The sequence below is a fragment of the Thalia democratica genome, chromosome 3 (genome assembly GCF_965202585.1).
Source record: "Thalia democratica chromosome 3, ktThaDemo2.hap1.1, whole genome shotgun sequence".
In the NCBI taxonomy this organism is placed as follows: Eukaryota; Metazoa; Chordata; class Thaliacea; order Salpida; family Salpidae; genus Thalia; species Thalia democratica.
Genome location: NC_139167.1, coordinates 32,120,933 through 32,148,772, shown reverse-complemented (window position 1 = coordinate 32,148,772; position 27,840 = coordinate 32,120,933).

Here is a 27,840-nt window from a genome sequence, read left to right as displayed (position 1 = left end):
GACCTTTTTAATTTGCAGTGGAAAACAATGGTTGTTTTAAATTAACTTTAAAGTAACAATAAAATTTTTTTGTAAGGAATAAAAGTGATTCAGCAAAAGACATAGTAAAGTTTTAAGTTAACTAAAATGACTTAAAGTTTTATAAAGAATATTGTTTTGGTTAATACTGTTTTGACTTTTGTTTATCTGAAATAATCGTAGAACTAAACACTTCATAAAAAATTAAAACTAAAATAGATTGAATTTTATTTAAGACCTTGTAGGAAAGCTAAACATAGATAAAAAACCCGAAAGATAGATATTTATGAATAACATATGAGTAATAATTAAAGTTTTATACGCAATATAGTTATTTGTTTAAGTTTTAATCTTCGTCATTATATGAATTTGTTTTACATTTAAACTTAACATACGAAAGTTTATTGCCAAAAGTTTATAGACAAACAACTTTTTATGCTTATTTTTATTTAGGACAATAATTTTTACAAATTATACGTATCTCATTGGTTGGTTAAAAATAATCTTTAATAAGGTTTTCTCACTTAAATTAGAATAACAGTTATCGTAAACTATAAACGTATATAAAATCAGTATAAATAAAGACAACATTTATTTCAAAATAGTAACACTTGAGTAAAATATGATTTCTTAAAATTTTGAAATATAAAGTGTTTTTAATTTCAGTTTTTAACACTATAGGTATAGATTAAAAACTATTATGTTTAGGTAAATAATATTTAGCTATTGTAAACTTATGAGAAACTTTATAAAACCTTAATTGTTTAAGTTATTATATTGTTTTTTATTAAATCTGTTAAATGAATTATAGGCCTGTAATAGCTCCTTAAAAAGCCTACTATATATACTATTTACACCAACGATAGTAAAGCTAGAAAACTTCACAAAATAAGTATGACATAAAAAAATTTCAAGTATGTAGCGTTCGTTGCGTCAGTGCGAAGGTTACAAGTGGTTCAGAATAGTTAATAGTGTAAGTCGTTATTTATTATCAAGTTTACACTCAAGTTTGTTTACTAAATATTAAGCTTCTGGTGCAAGTTTTCAGTATACAAAAGTGATAATAGAGAAGTGAAGACTTATATTAATAATTTTAAATTGTTTTATTTTTAAAATATATTTTTTTAAAGTTTGTACAAACAAAAGATAAGTGTTTTCAATGCAATAAATATACGCTAGAAATTATTTAAAACTTTATAGATTTTTACAAACACTTATGTAAAGTAAAAATAAAATTCGATGATTGCGAGTTTATTTCAAATTAGTTTAAATACAAACATTAAGAAAATTAAAGTAGTAAACATTAGCGATAAGTAAGTAGTTATGAGTGAGATAACACTTATATTTCAACTTTAAAAGTTTTTTAAACTTTCGAGCTTATAATATGCATTAGCTTAATTTCTGGGACATTTTTGCATGAATTTTTTTTTTGAGTTTTTACTAACTAATTGTATTATGTAGTATTAATTATAGTAAATGTAAATCACTTTTCACCAATTTCTAAGGTTATAAGTTATTTCTAAGCTGCTGTTGTTTTCTTTAGGAAAGTATTCATCAGTTGGTTTTTAAATATTTTACATTAACAAAGTAATTTTATAAATGTTTTGATATTGTGTTTTTTACTTAGTTTTACTGAAATTTTAGTATGTTTTTAAAAGTTTCGTAATAATAATAAGTTTCGTTTGTTAAGGTTATTCGAAATTATATTAAGGTTTAAAAATTTGCTTAGTTTAGTTTGTGGTTTTATAATATTCAATAGTTTATAAAAAAAAGAAAAAATTTAAAATTTTTATAAAATATAAAGGTAGTTATAGAATAAAATTAAAGCAAAAGTCTTAAAAGTTTAAAAATATTGATAAGTATTTTTAAAGATATTAGTTAAATTTATACGAATTTATGAAAGTATAACATTTAATAGGTGTTAACAAATACTTGAAGACTAAAACACTACATGAAGTCAAAAAGTAAATACTTAATGTTAACTCTAATTTATTTTAAAAATAAACTTTAATATGATAGTTTGATTAACTTAAAAGTGTTAAAATTTTAAAACCACTAATAGTACCGAAATACATTATATATCAGTTTAATTTCTAAAAATATTTAATATAAGTTTGATTTAAAGATTAAAACTTTTATTCCACATACTATATTACTACTTAAGATACTTTATTGATTAAAAAACAGAAAACAGTTTTATTTTCATACAGTCTGTTCATCAAAAACTATTTTTACTTTAAAACAGTAATACAAAAATGTTAAAAATTTATAATACATTAGAATAAAGCTTTACTATACATCTCTATATTTATCATAATAAGTTTTTTTTTCGACTTTAGATTAGACTGGTCAACCGCCAATGAATTATACTACGACTTGTATAGAAAAAATAAAGGATTTGATAATAACACTTGTATAAAAAGTCAATGTTATTTAATAGACCACACAGTTAGAAACAGTTTGTATTTTACCGATAAATCGTATAAAAAATGAGTTTTGAGTATAAAAACTTTTATGTAATGTTAGTGATTTCGTAATTAATTAACTACTTTTACTAGCATATACTTTCAATGTAGAAAATTTTAAAGTGTCTTTTTTTTTTGTTAATTAACCCATAAAACTTTTATCAGTATAAGCTTACATTTTAAACAGAAAGTTTTTTAATATTTTAACGATAAAGACATCTATATTTTTATTATATACTTTAAACTGCGCAGTAATGGTTATCAAAATATTTTTCATTAGTAGTATTTAATAAAAAATGTAATCAAAACAAGAAATAAATGTTCTAAGAAATATATAATTTTTTTTTGAGTGAGTTCGAAATATTTAAAACTTTTTATAAAAGAGTTTGAATTGTAAATATATATTTAACTACTTGAAATTTATTTTACAATAAGGTATATATAAAGAATTTGTCTTTTGTAAAAAAAATATTAATTTCAGGTATATAAAAACAAAAAAAAATAAAACCTGGAATTTTCTTGTTGTCTAAAAAGGTTCTAAATCATTAAAAACGAAAAAAAAACTTACATTATTTAATATTAATTTAACAAAACAACACACAGCGTTCTAAAAATTAAACACCTATACGAAGTAAAATCAAAAAAAAAATTAAGTCTGTGAAAAAAACGTGAAAAATAAAACTGAAGTACATAATGTATGTGTCCGGTTATAAAAACTTTTATACAAATTTATAAAAAAAAGAATGCAAATGAAATAAAATAAGTTTTGAAATAAACAGTAGTTACACACGAAAAATTTCACACAGATAAACAATTTAGTTTAGACCTAGTTTTGAAATTTTTGTATTTCTTATTTTGTTTAATTACTTTATTATTGGTTTGTAAACTAAAATATTTAAATTAGCAGTTTTATTGCCCATTAAAATCAGATTTATGGAAATTTGACTTAATGTGTCCGTTTTTTGAATAAGGTTTTTATTTTGTTTTTATAACTGCGTCAACAATTATTTTTTTTTCGTTTACATAAAAATTTAAGTACTGTAAAACTAAAAGAAGTGATATTTATCTCGATGTTACATTTTAAGTTCGTATAATATCTAAAAATAATTAAAACAATGTTTTTGTTTATTCAGCTTATAAAAACAGTTTCTAGTTATTTTTATTAGCTATACATACTCTTTTGTATTTAACTACTTGCTATTAAATACAGATGCAAATATTTTTAATATAAAATTTCAATTGTTTCTTTATTATATACCGATTAACTTTACTTTTGAGTTTATTTGTTTATTACAAAGACCTTTATTTTATAATTTTGTACTTACTACTATATATTCTTAGGAATTTATAAAAACTATTTGTTGTTATAAGCAGTTATTTTAAGATAATTAAACATTGTTAATTGTAAGTAGTTTTGTTTATTTAAGTGCCTGATATTTTTTATTATTTATATTTTGATAACCTTAAAAAAAAACCAGTTTTTTGATAACAAATTTTATTTTTATTGATTATATACACTTTTTAGACATCTGACAAAATTACAATAATCAAAATAAGATAATAAATGTAATGTTTAAAACATTTCATATACTTACAGATAAGTGTTGACTTAACTCGATCAAACTTACAATTTAAATAATGCAGTAAATAAGTAGGTTAAATTTCGATATGTATGCTACGTGAAGTGTAAATTGCTGTAAAATTGGTCAATTCGTTATTTAAGATTTTTTTTATTAATTTATACTTTTAAGGTACTGGTATTTGTATTGATCCCGTAATACTGCACAGCTCATAGTCTACAATCATTTATTTATTTTTTAAGTTTTATACGTCTGCATAAAGCAAATAAAGTTGCAACAGTTTATTTTATAATCATGTGGTTGTGTTATACAAAAAAAACAATAGTTTTTTAATTAGTTTTGTTGTTAGACTAAGTAAGTAAATAATATTTAAAAATTTAAGAGTCACTTTTGTATAGAATTAACTATAAAGAATTAACTATAACGCTAACTATAGTCAATAAATAATTTATTTGTTTTTGATAGAAGTTTTTTAGTTTTAATATAAAAGTATTTAGAACTCAAAAATATACAAAATGCCGTATAAAGAAACTCCTAATAAGTTAAAAGAATAAAAATCACATAGTAAATGTATTACAAAAATAACCTTATTTATTAACTGATAAAATTTTACGTAATCGGATGAAACTTATGCTTTACACAATGCAGTAAATAGGTAACTTAATGCTGATATGTCTAATTTAAGCATCTAAATTATGATTTTTTGTTCTAATAAACTAGATTCGATTTTGTAGTCACAATTGAACTCTTTAGTTTTTCATGAGTTTTAAATAAGACTTGAATATAAAATGCTTGTTAAATTATTTTTATTTTAGCAACAATTTATAATTATATACGGTAGGTTAATAAGTCTAACGTATTGAGAATCTTGTCTAATTATTTTATTTATATATCAGCTAAATCAAACTAGAATTATCCTTGAAAATATTTCATATCTTTTTTTTCAATAAAACAAAAGTCAAACTACTTTTGAAATTGTTTTTTACACAATTACAGTCATTAGTAACACTTTGAATTACTTCCTATATTCACTTATTTTTTACAGTATAGTTTGTTTCTAGAAAAAATAGTTTTATTTTTTGACACTATCGCTTTTTTGTTTAAATTTAGCAAAGTAAATAAAAACAGATTTAATGATAGTATTAGGAAATACTAGTAAACAACTTTAAAAAATAAAATTAAATAGTTATAGACAAAAATACTCGCAGTAAGCTTTTTTTTAATCTGTTAATATTTAATTGAAAATTAAGATGCAATGGGATAATACATAAGCTTAAAGAAAAAGTTGTTTTGATATTAAAACTTAAAATCAAACTTGCAGTGAAAAAAAAACGGTTGTTTAAAGTTAATTTTAAATTAGCAATAATCTATTTTGTAATTAATAAAGTATTAAAGCACCAGAAATAGTAAAACTTAAAGTTAGCTAAAATTTTTCAAAGTTTTATTCTGAACTTTATCTTGACTTATAGTACAACTGAAAGGCTTCTAAACATACTTTGAAATTAAAAGCTAAAACTTTGTATAAACATCTATAGGGTAGTGGAGAACAGCTAAGTTTAATATGAATGGTATTAACAACAAATACAAGTAATATAAAAAAATATATATTTTATAAAGTTGATTTTTATGTTTTTGAGCTTCGTCACTAATCAATTTTTTTTTGTTAACTTATCTTAGAAAAATTATTGCAAAAAGATACTAAACAGAAAATTTTTTGTGTTTTTTTACTTAAGAAATAATACTAAAAATGTATTACGTTTTTAATTTAAGCGACTAATCTAAAATAGTTTTCTACTTTTATCTTCAATTAAAATTAATTTAAAATTATGTTGGTAAATGTATAAGTTTTTGATCGAAGACTATAAACGAAAATTACTTTTGTTTTAATAAGTAACAGTTAAGCAAGTGTTTGACTTTTTAAAATTTTGAAATATCCAATACTTCTAATGGGAGTTTGTAAGATAAAACATATAAAAAAAGGTATAGTTGTACAGCCTTTAGCTTTTTTAATTTTTAAGAAATATTAATTAGAATAGTTTATTATATTTATTATTAATTTTTTAATCAATCATTATTTTTATTTGTGTTTACAAGACCTTTGAAAAATCAGAACATTTGTAGTACGTCTACTTTTTATCTGAAAATGATTTAACTTGCACATTATAAATATAACTTTTTAAAACAAATTCCAAGTAAGTAGCTTTTATTACGACAATGCTAAAATTAAAAGTAAGGCAGTTATTGATATTTTTTTGTTCTAGATTTTTTCATACCAATCCGATAAACAGACCTTAAGCCTACCGTAGACTGAGACTTGGATTTTGTTCAAACTGAAACTCGTCAGTCAGCCGCAATCGAAAAACTTACAGTCTTCATTTTATAGATGGTTTATAATGTTCTACCATCAAGCAGAATAGATACCAGCAAACAGTAAACTTAATTTTACTGTAAGCTAAAAATGCAATCAAACAAGTTAAGCGTCTAGCCAGGCAAACTACCAACTATTTATCCATTGAAACAATCCTTTTTTTATTCTAAACGTTTCAAAACAAGCTTTACAGAATTTATAAACCTACTCATATAACAAATACAATATTCTTTATAAATAAATTGAACTTATTAAAATATGAATAAATAGTTTAATAAAAAATACTTAGACTTACTTATTGTTTTAATACAACTTGTAAATAAATTCAATTAATTCTTCTATATACTGTTAAGTTTACTAAAATTTTAATGAATATAAATTTACGATTTTTTGATAAACATAAATATATAATGTAATTTCACAACAAATTAAAAGCTGTAATAATAAACAATGTTAATTTGTTGTTAGAATAATTTACTAAGTTTACTTACATAAAATTTTGAGTTTTAGTAAAGTAAAAATCGCTTACATTAGCGTTAAGTTTAAGCTGTTTTTCGTAAAAATGTATATTTAATATTTTTTTCAAGTTTTCTTTAAAGTGAGTTACATTTAGTATGTCAGAGTTTGAAAAATGTAAATATATTTTTTCGTTGATAAACATAAAGAAAATAGTTTAATATAACGATAAATAAATAACTGTCATCTAAACAATGTAAGTTTATTTTTAAAATGTTTATTTAAGTAAAATTTTGAGTTTCAGTAATAGTAAAAACTGACATTAGCTTTAAATATAAACTGTTTTTCGTAAAAACTTGTCTACTTAATATTTCATCAAAAGTTTTCGTTTAAGTGAGTTACATTTAGTTATTGAAAATATCTAATTAATTTTTTTTGACTTCATTTAATGAAATGTTTTTAACTAAATTTAAAGTTCATACTAATTTTGTTGTTTCTAAACTGATCAGTTTTATAAAGTTTTAGGCATAAACAGTTACTGTAAAGTATGACAATAGGTAAGACTATAAAAAAATTGTTGCATGCGTTTAAATGGCATTTAAATTTTTATAAAATTATTTTAGCTCTGTTTAAATTTTTTTTACAACATTACAAAAAAGCATAAAACAGTAAGTAGCATTCATTATCATAACTTAAATACAATTTAGGTTTTATACTGTTTTAAATCTAGACTACTGTTGTATATCAAACAATTAATATTAGTTTAATCTTTTTTACACAACGAGCACAACACATGGCAGATTTTAGTAATCTACTATTTTTTTTAGTTTCTTATATAAAACTACTTTAAAGTAACGTGGCTTATGTTTTAAAATGTTTATTGTTCTTTTATATCTTATAACAACGATTAAGCTGCTTATATAACTAGTTCAAATGATTATTGAGTATATATACACATTTCTAATTCGTGTACTCAGTTAGTAAATTAAGTTTGAAAACATTAGTTAAAAATTAAATGCAACAAATAACCATATGCTTTGAGATTAATTGTATATAAAGCTTCCATTTATGATTTTAATTCAGTCAAGTGATCAAAAGACTGATTGTAAGAAACTTCTAAAAAAAAATCAATACTGTTTCAATAATGCTTAGTTTATGAGAGTTATTTTTCTGTAGATATATTGACGACTTTAGTTTCTTCTGAATGTTTTTTTTCTTAGTTTCTTTCTACTTTTAAAAATTGATTAAGTAAGTTCAAATTAACACATATATATATAAGAGAGACGGGTAGTTATGGTTAGCATTAAAAATATTGCATCTTTTTAGTTTAGTTGTCATTGCAGTATATATTTTTGTTATTTAAAAATTTAAAATTTTTTTTTTTCTATTTTTTGTTTTATTTTTTAATACATAACTCATAAGTTTGTACCTCTTAACAACTTTGCTCTCACCATCAAAGTTTACTATAAATAAATTTTATAATTTACTAATATATGCTAGCATGTATTCCTACTGTGATAAAATAAAATTTTAACTATTAATTGTTCCAAGTTTGAATAATGTTATTTAGATTTTAAAGCGTTATTACTAATTGAGTATTATTTAAGTATATAGACTTTTAGTATTTAGTATAGTAAGTTTGCAATTTTCAATTATTCAAGCTCAATACCAAAATAAATCTTTTAACTAGTTTGATTATATATTAAGCTGTGTTAACATCTATTCGTTATTTGATGAAATCAAGTCTTGCTTTTAATGTTTGTTTGAATAACATTAACTAAGTATAACTTGTTACTAAAAAATCTTAAACATCGTTTGTTTTTATCAGTTTATTTAAAACAAAGTGGTAACCTAAAAGTTTGTGAAAATGTTGAAACTTTCTAAGTGTTTTTTGACAAATTATTTGCATGTAAAACATTTTTATATTTTACCTTTTTTCTATTCTTAACTTCTCTCAATATGATTTATTTTTTTCCCTTACCATTTACCTAAAGTTCTCGTAATTATTACTTCGCCTTGAAGTTTGAGAAGAAAATATTCTTTCTTCGTGTAGCTGTCTGTCATTGATAATAACTAAACTCACTCAGTAAGTAGTAAACTAAACGTTATAATTTAACGTAAAGTGTAATATAGTACCAATTTAAACTTTAAATAAACAATAAGGTAAAAAAAAACTGAAATACAATTTGCTAATTTTTAAATTAATTTATTGCCAAAATAACTACGTATTTTATAAATAAATAGTTGTGTTTACCGAATAAAAGCTACTTTGTTCTTTCAGACTTTTATTAAAAAACTTAACAAAAAAACAAAGGAGTTTATACAAATATTGGTTTATAAGACGTAAGTAAAAAAATCTTCAAAAAATTAAAAGTTAGTAAAAATTACTATATACATTAAAAATATAAAGGCATAAGTTAGTAATAAAAATAAATGTTAAATAAAACAGAAAGCGACACAAATAGTAAAGTTGAATTTTGTTTCAATCAGTCTAAAAAACCATAAATACATTTTTATAAACTGTTTTTAAAACAAACACAATTACTTGCACAAAAACGTTCAAAACAAACTACAAATTTTAAACGTTTTAACTTCTAAAATTGAATACAATCAAATATCAAATTCTAATGTAGAAGTATTAAAGCTGTAGACAAGTGTATAAAGTGTTTCAAACACGTATCTTAATTAAAATGAATGTGTTAAAATTAAACAAACGATTGTCTTTTCAATTTATTGTTTGAAAATAAAACTCATTTGTTAAACAATAATGTTTTTCTAGCTTGCATTTTACTGGTACCTTTGTCCAAACTCTATTCTATCCTCTTCAATAAGAGCATTGAGCTCAAGTTTTAGGTTAAGAAATCTTCTTTCAAATTCTTCGATGTCAGGCCTATCACTGGGTTGCTCACTACAGCCATCCATTATTAATCCAACCTAATCAATATTGTTGAGTTTTTAAAGGTCTAAGTTCATTTTTTACATATTTATATATGGTAACCGCATTCAGGCTCAGTTGTTTATAGTTTTAAAAATACAAATATAAGTCAGTTGTTTTTTTTTTTATTTCAGTTTTTTAAAATGGTTTATTTAAAGTCACAATGGTGACAACAAACCGAAAATAAACTAACTAATGCAACATTTAAATTCTAAAAATGCTGAATCTTAAGGCACAATATTAAATTAGGAATTAAAAAATTAAAAAAAAACTAACTGTTATCCAGATTTCAATACCTTCCACCATGTTCAGGAAATTTTTTGGGATTCTTTTCCAAAACATACTATTTCCTTTCAAAAAATTATGATGTTCTGCAAAGTACTCAGGATCAGGAATTGACATTTTTTCTTTTACGTACGAAAACAAAATATCAAACATCAAAACTGACAAATAAGAAATATCTTCTTGTTTGGAGAAAGTCTCATACTGTAAAAAAGTAAAAGGAAAAAAATTTTAAAAACTTTTTAATAAATTTATCTTCAGTATATTAAACTATGTTTATTCTGCTTATTAAAATAAATCTAAAAACATCAAGTTACAAACTTTTTTCAAATTAATTATATTAAAATGTTTATTTTAAACGATACAATAGTTAAAAGGTGTCATATTGTTTTATATATACACATATATAATTTCTACTAACCCGTTTAAGTTGATTATTTTTATTATTGCTTGCTTCAAAAATTTTTTTGTTTTGTTCTAGTTGTGCTTTGCCTTCATTGATTGTTTTCAATTTTGTAAAGTTTAAATTAGTTTCTGTAAAATTTTACTAATTATGTTTTTGTAGTTATTTAAACAAAATTAGGTAAAATAACTACTTTTTGTCTTCTGAAAGTTGATTTCTTTGAATTTGAATCCTATGTTGTACGGTGGTAAAAACGGTTGCTTAAAAATGAGAATGTTGTCCACTTTTAAGCTTGACCCAACACAAAAATCTTGATTATGAAGTTTCTTTATTTTTCTAATAATCTGGAAAAAACATACTAAGTGAAAAAATTTAACTACATTTTATAATTATTAAATTCATATGAACAGATCAATTTATACTATAAGCATATAAACAAATAAAACAATTAAGTAGCATTTAAACAGAAGCACAAAAATATGCTTATAATTGTTGATGCATGAAATAAATAAACTTTAAATTAAAGTAACTGATGTATTTTGTAAAATGATAACTAGTTTTCTTACAGCTTTTATTTTGTTTAGCATAAGTTTACAAAAACTTTAATAAATTTTCTAAAGCTTTTTTTCAGATAGTCATATGAATAATAAATTCTGTATACTAAAATACTTTTTTGTCATTTTTCTAGTTATAATGTTTTTGAATTATATGTTTACACGATTTTTTTTAATACTTTATAGTTATTTTTTCATGTTTTAAAGTTTAAAAAAAATCTTACTTGCAAAACAAGGTTGTAGGCCAGGTAGAAATTCTTATTTAGATTCAAAAATTTTCTGAGTGGCATTGACTTGTAATCTGTCGCAAGTGCTGTTTATTAAATAAAATTTAAATATATAATAATTTATACTTATTTTAAAACCTAGGATTAAATAAATATATACTTGTTCATAATACCGTATTCATAGTACTTGCTTCTAATTTTATTACTATAAACTTTCATAATATACTTACGGTTATGTGTGTTTACAAAACTCTGAGAGCTTGTTTGTTTTTCGTCAACTTTTTGCTTATTTTCCAAAGAACTTTTCATGCAAGATGAAGTAGTAGGTACCTCATCTATTTCCTCTTCTACCAAACTGCAATTTTCTGATTTTTTCTTTTCTTCTAAAACACCAAATACTACTTCTTCATTTCTTTTTAGGAATGTTACTCTTTCTTCATCAATTGCCTGTGTAAACGATAGCTAGAAGTGCCGCACTTTAAAACTTAAAACAATAATAAAAAAGAATACTACTTATGTTGGACTTACCGTCTCAGATCTATTTGTAGCTTTTTGCCTTCGAAAAAAATACGTCAAAACACCAAGAGATATTGACAAAATAATGCCAGTTATAAGAAAAGCAACAACATTAAAGTTTGAATAACTATTGTTTTTGGACTTTGTAATAAGATTAACTTTTTGACAGAGAGTAATTATTTTCTTGTACAAACTTTTAGGTTTACAAATTGCTTCGTATTTTCGGTAGTCAATTTTGTAAATTGATGTGCAACTATTTTTAAAACAATATTTCTTACACAAGTTTTTTTCTGGTAAAACTTCTACATCTGTTAAATGGAATTTTGTTGCTAATTTTTTAGTACATTTGTAAATTTTTGACATTTCTTTTTCGCCAATAAAAGCAGTTTTTGCTCCTGATGGACAATTTTGTCTATGACCTTTTGTCAATGTCAAAAATACTTGTTTTTCATCGATTTTTATATTGCAATATTCTGGTTTTACCATTTGGTTTGTTTTATTTTGCAGTGCTGTAAAAAAAATATTTAAATAACTAATAACAAATATTAAAAGTTTAATTAATTTAAAGAACACAAAAAATGATATTTTAGGAATAAATTTTTAAAAAGTTAGATAACATACATAACATATTAATTTTAAATATAAAATTTTTATGGTATAAAACTTGCATGACAAATAATTTAAAAAAAAAAAACTAACTGTTTGCATCAGACAATCTTATGTGTATAATTATCAAGACAATGAAAAACTTCGTAATTATCTTCATATTAGTTTTCTTAGTTTCTTGCACTGAAAAAAAAATAAGTTTATACTAAAATTCATAATAAATTTGTATTTAAAACTATTATATTTAATTTAAAGCATTTTTCAGCCTTATTTTCTAATTTATCAAGAGTTTTGCAATGAGGTATAAGAATGCAACATGTGGTACAAGTGTAACGACACCAACAGGAACTTTTACATATTTTAAAAAGACAGTAACAGCCTGTCAGGCCAAAATCGAGTGTGCACAAAGGGGCCAGATACTGGCCCCCATAACTAATGCACGCGACGAAGATGCTCTACGGAGCATCGCAAAGATTAACGACCCCTCGTGCAAGTTTCATTGGGGCCTTTACCACTACCATATAGGTCTGGAAGTTACCAAATGCAGAAACAGATTACACCGGTTGTTTAGCAACAACTTGGTGTGGAACAAGACCTTGCATGGTCATTTGTATAGGTGGGTTGGAAATAAGTCTGAAGTTATAAACAGAGGTTCTTATTCGCCCTATTCTAAAAAGCTATACATAGTTCAAGACTTTGGTTTCAAACAAAGGTTCATATGCTTGAAACCGAACGTAAACAACACATCGGCAGAGCCCATTGTTGAAAAACAAGTCGTTGCAAATCCAATTTCTAACTCGCTGTTGGCCTGTGCTGCTTTCATGGTAGCTTTTATTGGACTTGTGCTTATTTTGAGTTCAAAAAAGAAAGAGAAAGTGAAAAATGAACATATTATTAAGCTAAAGAATGAGATTGATTCAATTAAAAGTGAAAGGGGTTACTACAAAGAAGAATATGAAAAGTTGCTACAAAAGATGTCAATTTAATATACTGCTAGCAAAACTTCTAGATTATACTTATTTTGTACAATGATTATGTTCGTGATACATGTTTTCTTTTTTCGGATTTAGACACTTAAATGTAACTGTGCTTAATATTATAAGGTATTTTTTCAAGTTGAAATTATGTCTTTTTTTTTGTTAATAGTTTTTGTAATAAACTATAAGCATTTAAAGTTATTTGTTTTGTTTTTACATTTTTAATTAATCTAAAACTTAATATGTTTGTGTTAAATATGACAATTGTTTATATATCTAAAAATTACTTAAATCCAACAACAAAAAAAAATGCAAACATCCAACTTCTATTAACAACTTTTTTAAATATTTTTCAAATAAGAGTATATTTTTACAGCTATCTCAACAATAAACCATTACTTAATGTAATTACTCGTAAGAAACTTAATTCAATTAGACTTTTTTTCGTTATCCCTAAAACTTCACTAATATAAAAATAGCGATCTAGTTATAGTAGTACCAGTAACAGGTATTTGTATATAAATAAAAAACATGTAAGCATACAATTTTTAACAGTTTCAAGTTTTCAGTTTTAAATAACACTTTTTTATTGTTAACCATATAAAGTATAAATCAGGTCAAAACTAATATTGAAATTAGTAAAGGAAATATAAAATAACATTGTTTTGTATGAAAACGCGTCCAGCTAAGTTAAAAGCAATAGTTTTACTCAAGGGAATTACCTTTGACAGAGCAAAAAGTTTTACTTGAGGGAATTTCCCGTCTATAGAAAACTTTTTACGCTACTCTTACATACATAAACCTATTTTTGTATTTTAAAAGTTTTTTTTATTATGTATCGTATAGAGCAGTATTCATACCGTAATTAAACTTTAACTTCCGCGGTTAACCAGCAAATCAAAATTCGAACACGTTATACACAATTAACAAAACAAATCTGGTTAATATACATGATGAATAAAATTATAATCTACCACTAAGTCAAATGTACGTTGCACACATTAAACATTTAAATACTTTAGCAAAACCTGATAAACTTTTTACTTACAAAAACATATTATAAGATGCATATCTTTTTTATAATAACATTACTTAACTGTACTAAATAACAACATTAACAAACCTGTAAAAGAAAATTTAAATTTGACAGTTGTCGGAATAATCCAAACTATGACTAAGCGCTTTATATGAGAAATATCCAATCAACAAATTTAGGTTATTTTATTAACTAAAACAATAAAAAAATAAAGTTCTTGACTGTAGTTTAAATAACCTATATTTAATTATAGCTAAATTTTCTTTTTATTATATGTTTACGAAATTTCTAAAATAATTGCAGTAATTATAACTTAATGTACAGAACAAATATATAACTCTGTTTTAATTCTACGAAATAAAGTATAGTCTTTTTTTTTCGATAAACAAATACATTAGATACTTAATTCTTAATTTAAGCTGTCGTTTGTGAAATAAATAAGATGCAATAAACACGTTTCTAGTTTAATATAACAACACGTTTTCTTATTATAGATTAAAAGTTGAAAAAAATTTTAACTTGTGTAACAACAAAAAATTATTCAAATATAATGTTAAAAAAGAAAACCTAAAAACTAATATCAAGTTTAAAAACTTATTTTATCTTAGAAAAATTTTAAACTTATTCTAACAAATTTTTTTAAATAAAATGTTATGCACTTTTCCGTGAAAATATAATTAATTCAGATAACTTTAACTTTACAGAGTCTTACATTAAGCATACTGACAAAGTTTTTAATCACCCTATAGATTATTAAAAATAAATATCAAATTTTTAATAAATTAACTTTTTTCTAAAAGAAAATATCCTTACTCCAATTTAAATTATACTTAAAAAAACAAAGTAGTAAGTTCTACAATATGAATAAATGTAAAAATAAAAAGTTTTTATTTAAATCTAGCTGCTCTAGTGTATTTAATAGTTGCTAATCTTTCTTAGTTTTTTTACAAACTGAATACAGAACAAAGAAAAACTTTTAAGTTTACTGAAAACAACGAAAAAAGTCACTGAAAACGTAAGGAATTTAAATGAAAAATTAAGTCTGGTGTACAGACAAATTAAACTCATTACAGATGTCTAATTCACCTTTCACCTATTTTTGAAGTTATAAGTTATTTCAAAGCTGCCGTTTTTTAATTTTAGAAATCGTTTATCACTAGATGACAACTATAATAAAACAAGATTATTTATAAAAGTTATTTTGATTTTGTGTTTTGTTTAAATTAGTATGACTAAAGTTTTAGTATTTCGTAAAAGTTTTGTAATTATCCGAGTTAGCGAGTTAGTAGAGTTTCAAGGCTTATCAGGTTTTATAATTTGCTTAAAATATCATGATTTTATTTTTCAGTAGCTATTTTTTAGAAAAATAACAATTTGTTTTCAAACAATGCATTAGGAACAATATGTATTACTTAAAAAGAGTAACAGAAAGATCTTTTTTTAACTTAAAATATGTTGAATAAAAACTTTCCTATATATTTCTGTATTTATCATAATTAAGTTTTCCGACTTTAGTTTAGACTGGTTAACCGCTAATAAATTATATTAAAATGTGTAAAGAAAAAATTAAACAATATGATTATAACACATGTATAAATGAATTATCGTATTTTAATAGACCACACACTTAGAAACAGTTTGTATTTTGTGGATAAATCGCATAAAACGTAAGTATATTTTAAACTTAACATGTAAACTTAGTGATTTCTGCAATTAATTAACTATATTATTGCCATATACTTTCAATATAAAAAATCTTAAAGTATTTTTTATTTATGTTAGAATACCTTATAGAACATTTTATTGGTAAAAATTTACATATAAACAAGATATTTTTAAGAATTGTATTATAAAAACATGTACATTACTATTATATACTTGAAACTATGCCGAACTGGTTTTTATAATGGTTTTGCTTTCGAAGTTTTAAATGTGAAATTTCATAAAAACAATAAATAAGTATTTTAAAAAAGTATAAAGTATAATTTTGTAGTGCACTTGAAAATTGTGAAAATTCATTATATAAGAATTAGCAATTTAAATATAGATTTAGCTATTTGCAACTTTTTTAAGGATAAGCCAATTATGAAGAATTCGCCTATTGTAAAATAAAAACTATTGATTTTAGGTTTAAAAAATCAAAAAATAAAAACTATAAAACCTTGAATTTTCTTACTTTCTAAAAAAGAAATACACAAAAGAAGAACGATAAAATAAAATTACTTAATGTTAATAATTTTAAAAACTAAACACAACTTTCAAAAAAAATGTACCTGATGTAAAGTAAAACCGATAAAAAATAACTAGAATTGAGTATGTGAAACAAACAAAAAAGTCTAAACTTAAATAAACAATGATTGAGTCAGTAACAAAAATTTTATAAAAACTTATGAAAAAAAGAGTTCAAAAAAAAAAAGCAGTTTTCAAATAAACAGTATTACAAGTAAAAAATTTCACACAGATAAACAATTTACTTTTGACCTAGTTTTTGATTTTTGTATTTCTTTTTTCATTTAATTACTTTATTATTAATTTGTAAACTGAAATAATTTAATTAGCAGTTGTATTGCCCATTAAATTCAGATTTATAGAAATTAGATTTCGATTTGTCTGTTTTGTGAATGACGTTTTTATTTTGTCTATTTTTATTGCGTCAATAACTAATCAACAGTTAATTGTTTTTTGTCTACAAAAAAGTTGTAAAAATTATAAAAACAAAAAAGAAATATTTTTGTTTTATTTTTCTTAAGCTTCTTTAATTAGCTATACAGACTTTTGTGTTTTCTACTATCTGCTGTTAAATAAAAATGCAAATACTTTAAATTCACAATTAACGTCTTTTATTATTACATACTAATTAACTTTACGATTGAGTTTATTTATCCAATAGTAAGACCTTTGTTTATTAACGTAATAATTGCTTCTAAATGTTTTTAGAACAACTATTTGTTGTTATAAGCAGTTATTTGCTAGTTAAAAACTATTGTTAACTGAATTTGTTTTCAAATTTATAATGTTTTAGTTATTCTATAACTTATTAAGTTTAAATATTTCCCAATTTTATTTTTGAAAAATTTTATCTGAAGTTTTTTTTTAACTTTCCAGATACCTGATAAAATTTCAAAATTTTAAATAAGATAATAAATTTATTGTTCAAAAAATTTCACATACTTACAGATAAGTGTTGACATAATTCGATCAAACTTACATTTTACATAAGGCAGTAAATTAGTAGGTTAAATGTCGGTTGCCACTTGAAGTGTAAATTTCTGTAAATTGATAACTTAATTATGTATTTCAAAATATATTTGAAGGTATGTATTGCATCATAAGTTATTTCTTTTTCTTTTATTTGTATAATGAAAATTGTGTTTGGTAGTAGATCAAGTTGTTTAATTAATCATACTAACTTTAGTTTTATGAAAATCAAGTTACAAATTTTAAGGCAGTTGTAGTTAAACTTATTACGTAATAAAGCACGGGTCCTAGGCTAGCAGATGTTTAGATGTTTTATTTTTATAGTTTATAGAAACAAACGAAATTAAACAATTTCGTATAAGTTTTGTTTACGTAAAAATAATATAATTACTTTAGTTTTTTATTTAAATGTATTGAGTTTACAAGATTTATCACATAATTTTTTTCTAAAGCAAAAGCTAATATTTTAATTAAAGTTAATAATTATTTTAATTATTTATAACTAGTAGCTTATTTTGTTAAATAAATAACTTTAGAATTCTTAATTCATAAAAGTTTAAGAAGGCTCTAAAATTTTTAAAAATGATTAATATTTTTGTTTAGCTTAATTCAGTTCTACAAATTTAAATTTAAATAAATAAATTGATAAATAAATAAGTAAGTAAATTTTCTTTTTGAATTTATTATGATTATAGCATGAATTTAAGCTAAAACTTTGTTTCTAGAATCATATATTTTTATTCAGCATTATTTATGTGGTTCGGTTATAACTAATAATTATTTTCGCAGCTTACAAAAATTAAATCTTTTAAACATGTTTAAATTTAAATTCAAAATCTTAGCATATTATTCAAAAGTTGTTAATTTTTTTAAAAACGATATACTACATTTATAATTACTTTTCTAATTCTTCGTCTTTATTTCTTATTATATTTATTAATTAAAAAAATTTCAAAATATATCTGCTTGAACTTGTTCTAAAAGTTAGATAAGTACACATTGTTTCAAAGAAACTCGTTAAATTACAAAGTATAAACTAATTATTTTTCTAGCTGAAACTACTAATTAATAAAGGTAGTCTGACGAAAAATCACTTTTGTTATTTAATGAAAAGTAGACGATTAATTATTTTAAACTAAAATCAAAAGCAAACTCTCTTCTTGATTAACAGCAAATTTGCATTACAAAAATTTTTAATCAAAGAACACGAAAAATAATATGAAGTTATGAAAACCTTGGTATTTAAAAAAGTACAAAAAAAAATTTTTTGAGTTCATTAAGTTTCAAAAAAGTACTTGATATATTTTAATGTTTCTCTTTAATGCTACCGTAGTATTAGATGGTAAGGTACCGTTATAAATAAAAAAAAAACAATGGAAGTGAAAATCTTTAAAAGCGCCTAAAATATTTAAAAAATGCTTTCAGTTCTTTGTAGCACTTATCTGAAGTTGTAATTTAAGCACATCGAATCGATATATTCTGAAACAGTACTGTAGCAGTATTTGTATTGTTCCTGAAATTATTTATTATGATTAAACTTATTTTTTATTATACATTGAATTTTATAACTCGTTCTTATCATGAATCTATTTAGTCATTTATTCTATACGAAACAAGTAGATTCTCTAAATATCTTAAACTAACACAATCTATGAAGATTTTAAAATCCGTTTGTGAAACACTTCTTAAATTTTTAAAACAACTTAAACTCTTAAAACCAAACAACTTTGATATTTTTTTATTATATATAAATTTTTTTATGTATATATTTCATTATAATTTGTCTGTTGTTTAACTGATTTTTTTAGCTTTTTATGAAAATAAATAAACATTAAACAATTTAAATTTTTGCGAGCAGTCATTTTGAACTTAACAGATCTTACTAAAAAATAAGTTGAGTTTTAATAAAACAAGTTTTTTAGAAGTTTTTAATATGAAAATTTTTCTCTACTTTTTTGAACTGTGATATTTTACAGCTTGAAAACTATTTTTTCAATTTCCTGAATTCTGATAAAATTATAACATCTTAAATAATATAATAAATGCAGTGTTCAATTAATCCCATATATTTACAGATAAATGTTAGTTTAATTCGATCAAACTTACACTTTACATAATGCAGTGAATAAGTAGGTTAAATGTCGATTAGTCTGCTACGTGGAGATTAAATTTTTGTGAAATTGATAACTTAATTATGCATTTCAAACATAATTAAAGATTTGCATTTCAAATTAAATTTTAATAGTTTTTATTTTTTAAAAAACCGATATATTGTGCATTTTGAAACTAACAATTTAATGTTTTGTATTCTTTAATAAAAGTTTTGTTTTAAACAAAAACTTATTTATCTTTGTCATTGCGGAAAAAAAAGATTTGTTTTATTGTTTTGTAAATATAAATTTTAAAAAGCTACTGGAAGGTATAAAACCTATTTCAAAAGAAAGTTGTTTTTCACATATAAAGATTATTTATTCTAATAAGTTCTTGAAATTTAAGTTTATCTGTTTCTGACTATAATACAATATGAAAATATTATAGTAAGTAGCATTTACTATCATGGATTTAGTACACTTATTTTAAACAATGTTCTAAATTTAAACTAATATTGTCTACTAAACAGTAGTGTTAGTTTAATATTGCTACACAGTGATTACAATAAATGGCAAGATTAAGTAAGCTACTGTTTTTGATTAACTTCTTATATCAAACAGTATCAAAGTAATGTGAATTGTGTTTGAAAATGTTTATTGTTCTACTTTAATCTCTTCTTATACCATAATGATATTACTAATTTCACATTAATAGTTGTAATGACTACAGAGTATTTAAGGTGATTTTTTTAATAAACTAATACTAGGTAAAGTTTGATGAAATTAGTAAGATGTTTGATTGAAAAACTGATTTTGAGTATCTTTTAAAAATAAAAAAAATAGTTTGTTTTAAGTAAATCATTAGTTTAAAAGCAATATTAGTAAGTATATTGGTGGTTTTAATATAAATTTTGCAGTCTTTTTTTTATTTACTTAGCATTTTTTATAACATTATTTAAAAAAGAGTATAAAATTTTACCTGTTGATTTTAACTCTTAGAACTTTTGAGCTACTTACTGAGTAAATGCAAGTTTATGCATATAAATAATATAACCGTATAAGTACAATTAGGCACTAATAAGTCTTGATTTTCTTTCAACTTTAGCTTTCATTGAACCATTTTTTTTTTCAGTTTAACCCTTTTTCGAAGTATTATTACTTTATTTTAAGTAAACAAACAATAAAAGTCGTAATATTTTTTATTTTTATAACCTTTTATCACCTTTTGTACATATTTTGATAAGTTTTTTTTTTTTATCCCAGTTAATATTTTTAGTAATCTATTTAGCTTAAAGTTTTGCTTAAATCATTATTCTGTAAATAAATAAAAAAATATAATTTATTCCTAGAAAGTGTATTAAAAAAGTTTAGTCACTTAGTTGAAACAAAACTATTTTTAAAGGTTTTAAAATAGTACTACTTGTTAAAAAGTTCTGACATGTCAAGTGTACGAAAAACTTCTTATTATCAATTTACTTTTTTTTTCTCTCCTAATGAACTTTTTTCTCTTACCACTTATCAATGGTTCTCGAAATTAACTACACATTACTATTTTAAAAGAGAACATTTTTCAACCATAACGCTTACTCAGTGGTAAGCTCAGCATTGAAACTTTAATACATACATTACAATAGAAAATCTTAAAGATGACATACAATAAAATGATTTAAGTCAGGGGTCGGCAGGCAGTTGGTGCTCGCGGGCCAAACTTCAAGTTTTCAAAATCTTCGCGGGCCACAGTTTTAGTTTTAGTGATATTTGAATAATATTTTGGCTTTTGTTTTGGCCATACCAGAGATAGTTATACTTTTATTCACTTTATTACTTTAAATGACTTTTAGCTACATATAGAATGCCTATTTAATATATAAATATCTATTGGAATATAATTTAAATTGTTTAATATACATATGTCTTAATAAGATATGTACATTCTTAAACACTTCATAAGTTAAACTTGATAAAGTAATTTTATTATTTTTATTACAACCTAACTCTCTATAAAAACCGAGCTTGAAAAAAAATTTTTGGTCACTTTTATACATTTTTAATATTATGAACCACCTTTTCATATTTAAAAAAATTTAACTTTTGAAAATATCTTTTGCGTCTTAAATAGTTTGCATTCTTTAGAAAACTCAGCGATTAGTTAGTTAAATAATACTAATATTTATTTATACTGTAGATAAGCTATATCAAATTTTTTAACATAATTAATACTGCAATACTTTAATAAAATATTTTATTAGTAATTTATTAGTCTTTTACACGGTTGCCACTTTAAAAGCAAAAGTGTCGGAATTATATTAAAAGTCTAATAAAAGTTAAAATAGCTAAAAACGTTTTGTTAATCAAGCTTAAATACATAACTCAAGTATCATTATTATAAAAAAACACAATATGTAAATAGACAAAGAAATTACAGTTAGTAAACTACACTACAGTCATAAAAAATATTCTGAGAATTCGAAGATTTATTCAAAGTCTTTAAAATAAAAGTTTCAGATACACCTGAATTTATCAAAAGTTTTTTAAACAGCTATAACCTAGTCTAAATTAAAAAAAAAAATAAACTAGCCTGTTTGTTTGGTTACCCTGTTTAGAATAAAGTTCACAAAATAAAGAAATTGCGAAGTTTATTAACAGTGAATTAATTATGTAAATAAAAACATTATTATTCAGCTTGAATATACATTTAAGTTTTTAATAATTTTTAACAAATGTATAACAATTTATTAAGCTATTAAGAATTATAAAAACCTGTTTTTTTTTTTGATCATTCAAGCAATTCTTTACCTGCAATAAAAATATTGCATTTAAAAAGAGCAAATGTGAATTGTAAGACGAGCTATTAGAACTATAATATGTTGATTTGGAGTTATTGCGAGAAACAAAAGAAAAGTAAATCGCTTAAGTCAGTTTCAACAACATACATGACCATTTTTAGTAACTACAGACTGATCAAAAAAAAATGTTTAGGCAAGTTATAAAGTAGCAAAAGTAATTACTATAAAAAGGTACCGTTTAGAGCTGAAAAGTTGTTTAAATAACTTGTGTTTGGGTAAGTAAAATGTTTTTGTTTATTTCTTGAATATCTACAAGAAATCGTGTTTAAGAAATGTCTGAAGGCAATAAAGTCGCATAAACCAAATTAGGACTTAAATCAATTTGTTAAGATGTGAGAACTGATACAACAAATATTGCTCATTTAGAATTTTTATTACAGGTGGTTTTACTAATTTTGACATTTTAGAAGAATTTTTAGGTTTAGTCCAATACAAAGCACAATAATAGGTGAAGACATTTTAAAAGCAAAAGTGCAATGCACCAACATAAAAATTTTAAAAGTACAACTTTTTCTTCTACTTTTGTGTATAGTTAAGTTAAAAGTAAAAAATAAACTGTCTTAAATTGTAATGAAAATTTAAAAGATACTGTTAAGCTACATAAAATGTGTTTTTTAATAAAAAAATATTTATATGTTAATTTTTTTGTGTCAAATCGAAATTTCATTACTTTACATGTAAAAGTTGTTTAAAATTCAAGGCTTTTACAGATCTTTTAAGCAAAAATTGTCAAATTCCAAGCTTTTCCGGGATTTTGGCAACACTTATACGTATACAATTTATATAAATAATAGTTCAAATTATATCAGCTGCAAGACTTAAGTCTAAAATACATTTACAATTCAAACCAACACTGTGCATTGAACATACATCATAAATTTAATTTACCACTCTTTGAAGCAAAAAAGTCAGTCCGAGTGACCGAAACTAGCCTGATAGTTTAGCTTACAAAAAGCTATTCAAGCCAAAGACTGAGAAATGACTAAATTGGCCTAAGATTTAAAGTCTTTAAAAAGTCATAGTCTGAGTGTAGCAACTTTTATTTCTTTATTTGATCGAATTTGAACTAGTTTGATTAAAAATGTACAAACTTAATAAATTACCATTTGTCAATATAGTTTGTATTAAATAGGTAGTTACAAAAAACAGCAACTGTTTATATTAATATACAACGCATTAAAATTAACTTAAATTGCCAAAAATCATTGTTTGAAAAATCAAAAAGTATACCTAACAAATTTTTTTTTATTTTTCTCATATATATTGTTTTAAATGTGTCTGTACACACTTAGATATTACAAGTAGAAACAACAATGTTAGAAAACTATGCACAAAGTAAATTATATCTCGTTAAGTATTGAATAAAAAGTGGTTTAAAGTATGAGCATCTTTGTTCATTGGTGTGCATAGGAATTAATTTAAATTGCAAAGTAAACTTATAAAAATCAATGGTGTCAAATCAAATTAACCTTATTTCTTACTAATGTTGTTATTTTAAATGTTTTTGTGCACACTAGAATACAAAATTTAGTAATAAAACATCTGTAATAGAAACTTAGGTATAAAAAACGTTTAAAAAAAAACTAAACTGTAAAGAAATAACAATTTAGTCAATTACTGTGCATTATCTTTGTACAAAAGGGAAAACGATTGCATTTAGTTTTTACCAAACAGGTTTTATATAACTATTTTACTATTTTAAAAGACCTTTTACACTTTTTTTTCAAAAAATAAGTTGCTGTTGTAAGAAGAAAGTTACTATGAAATTGAGAAAAAAAACCTGGTGGAATGATAATCTGTCTTTTTCAAACTTTTAAGCCAAATCAGTAAAGTCTTTTAGTTGTTTTAAAATGTTATACAGAAACTTAAAACAAAATTAGTCAAACAAATATAACTTAAAATATATTTTTGCTCAGCGGGCCACTTTTACATGCGCGCGGGCCGCAAAATTTTCTTTCGCGGGCCGCATTCCATTCAAAAAATTGACGTGCTCGCGGGCCGCAGATTTACCCTTCGCGGGCCGCATTTGGCCCACGGGCCGCAGTTTGCCGACCCCTGATTTAAGTACTAATACCTTACTTATTATCAAACTAATATTGTTTTCATTTGTAATACGGGTCTTATAAATGTTAAATCAGTTTAAAATAAAGTATTCAATTTTTCATTAAGTTTTATTTAAAAGGCAAAAAAAAAACAAACAAAATTCATATAGTAGACAAGCAAATTGTTTTATATTAATTCAGTTTAAATTATTGAAAAATAAATTTTCTAAATAGTAGTATATATATTTTGACTATAAAACAAAACATTATATACTAAATAAAAAAAGTTATCTAAAATAAATGATTACAGCAATACTATGGTTTTAAAAATTTTAGAACTAGAAGCATATCATCTGAAAACTTTTTAAGTTATTATGTACAGTTACAACATAAAAACACTCAAAGACTATTTGCTCAGTAAATAAGAAAATATTATTTTTTTAAGTGAAAAAGGGGTTTGATGTTTTAATTAAAAGTGTTCTAAACATTTATCTCAAGTAAAGTAAAACAGTTACAGGTACATAAATGGTTAAAAGGCACATAAACAGTGGTTTATTGTTATTATCCTTATTTATGATAATATTTAAACTTTTGTTCATCTTCTTTAATAAGAGTATTGAGTTCTAACTTTAAATTTTTAAACTTTGTCTCGAATTCTGTTATATTAGGACGTTCGCTAGCTTTATCACTAAGCCCATCGTATAACAAACAAATCTAAAAAATAGTATCGTTAAGCTTTTACTTGTTATTTACATAACGTTTCATTATACGCATGAATAAAAGTTTTAGTTTTAATTTTATTCAATTTCATCTTTGTTTATTTTAAGTTTTTTTTAGATTTCGTAAAATTAAACCAAAATTTTAATAAAACTATAAAGCAAACATAAACTAACTGTCAACCAAATTTCTATTCCTTCTACTAACTGCAGAAGTTCAATTGGAATTACATCTTTTTGCAGACCATTTACATTTAGAAAGTTTGCAACTTTGTTGTTATATACCGAGTCAGGTATTTGTTGTTTTGATTTGACATATCCAAAAAACGTTTGAAGCATAATTTTTGACAGGTTAAAAATATCTACCGCTTTGGTAAAACTTTCATTCTACAAATAAGTTACACAAAGTTTTATGTTTGTTTTATAATTCTAACTATTTCTTTTTTCAAAAATAGAGTGATAAAACATAACGTATTTAGTGACAATTTTAAATCAGTAACTATTAAGTTTTACAATACCAATATTGCAATTTGTTGTAAATTTAAATAATTTGACTAACAGCTTTCGATGGTAAATATTTGTGGTTGCTGTTTTTATTTGTCGTTTTCATTTCATTTTCATGTATTGTATCCATTTTTTTGCAGTAAACTTTTTTATCTGAAAGAATATTTTGTTCTAACTTAAGTCAACTTAAATTTTATAAAATTGTAAAACAACCTCTTATCTTCCTGAAACTGAGTAAGATAAGGTTTGGTTTTTCTAATGGTTGTTTTCTTACTTTGACCAAAATGTTTTTGACATCTAATTTTGAGCCAAGGACTACAGATTTATTGTGGCACTTTTTTACTTTCTTTACAATCTAAAAAATTTTTACTGTATTTTTATTAAACAAACTTATGTAGCATGTGCAAAGTAATAGGTTTAAGATGAAAGTTTTAATTTTTATTTTAATATTTCTTTGTTTCTATTTGAAAAACTTCATTTATAGTTTTTACAGTTAAACATTTTAAGCAAGTATTGTACGCATATGTATACACATCAAAAAATGTCTTGTTTGTACTTAATATTTCACTACTTATTGTATATTTAATAAATCAAAATTTACTTACTTGATGAACGATATTATAAGCAAGGAAAAAACTTCTATTTATCAAAATGAAATTTTTCAATGTCATTGAAGTGTAATCGACAGTAGACGCTGTAAACATATACACAATTTTAATAAAAATATTTTCTCCTTTAACATTTACATAATACATACACATAAATGATGGTTATCTAAATACTTTTTTTAATAATTGTGATTTTTTAGCTTTATAATATTTTTATCTTTTAATATACAAACATTTTTTGATGTTAGCAGAATTTCTGGTATATTTTTCTACAATATCAACTTCATAATTTAGAGAATTACAGTTGTACGAAGATGTACTAGGTAAATTTTTTTCTTCTTTTACTAAAGCTGTTTCAATGACGTTGTTTTCTATTTTTATTGGTAAAATGAAGCTTTCTTCATTATAAGAAGTTGCTTCCTCGTTAGTATTGATGAACAAAGTTGTTTCGTCATCATTACCCTTTGAAAAACAATTATAATTGAAGATTAGAAACCGCAGAAACTATACAACATTATAAATTTACATAAAAGTTATATTTTTTAACTCACCATGCTAGATCTATTTGTAATTTTGTTTCTTCGATAGAAATACGTCAGAACCAAACCAGTAGTTAAAAAAACAACTATAACAAGAACAACAATAACAATGTAGTTTAAATCAACTTTGTTTTTTGAGTCCGCAGTAGCAGTACTTTCTTCACAAAGATTCAGTTTTTTTAGTTGCAAAATTTTTGGTTGGCAGGTTACTATGTAGTTTTGAATATTAAGCACATAATGTAATGTACAAGTTGTTTTCAAACATTTTTGTTCGCAGAGAGATTTTTCAGCTAAAACTTCAACACTTCTAATGTTGTTTTTAGTTGCTACTTCGTTTAAGCATTTGAATATTTTTAAGAAATCTTGTTTTGCTATATTAGTGTGATGTGCGTTCGTCGAGCACTTTTTTTCATTAACACCCTCCGTTAGTGTTACAAATATGTTTTTTTCGCCAATTGTTGTGTTGCAGTATTGTACTTTAAATTTTTGAGGTACTTTATTTTCTAAAGCTGTAAGTCAAAAATTATCTAACATAATTTCAATTTGAATTACAAAAAAAAAGTATATTAATATTTAGTTTTATTTAGACTTGTTGTAATTTGCTACTAATTTTGGAAAACCAGAAAAAGGTAAAACGTTTGTATGTAGTATTAATATTTTTTGATGGTGGAGATTTTTATTCTTACTTTTTTAATTAAATAATTAGATTTTTTTAAACATAGTTAAGAATATATTTTCTTTGAATTTTACTTTGTACATGTTTTTTTTTTGTTTTTACAACAATACAGTTAATAATACTTTTCAATTTAACTTAATTTTAAAATAAAACAAGTGATAAAAAGAAACTACATCAATACTTACTTTATACTTAAAC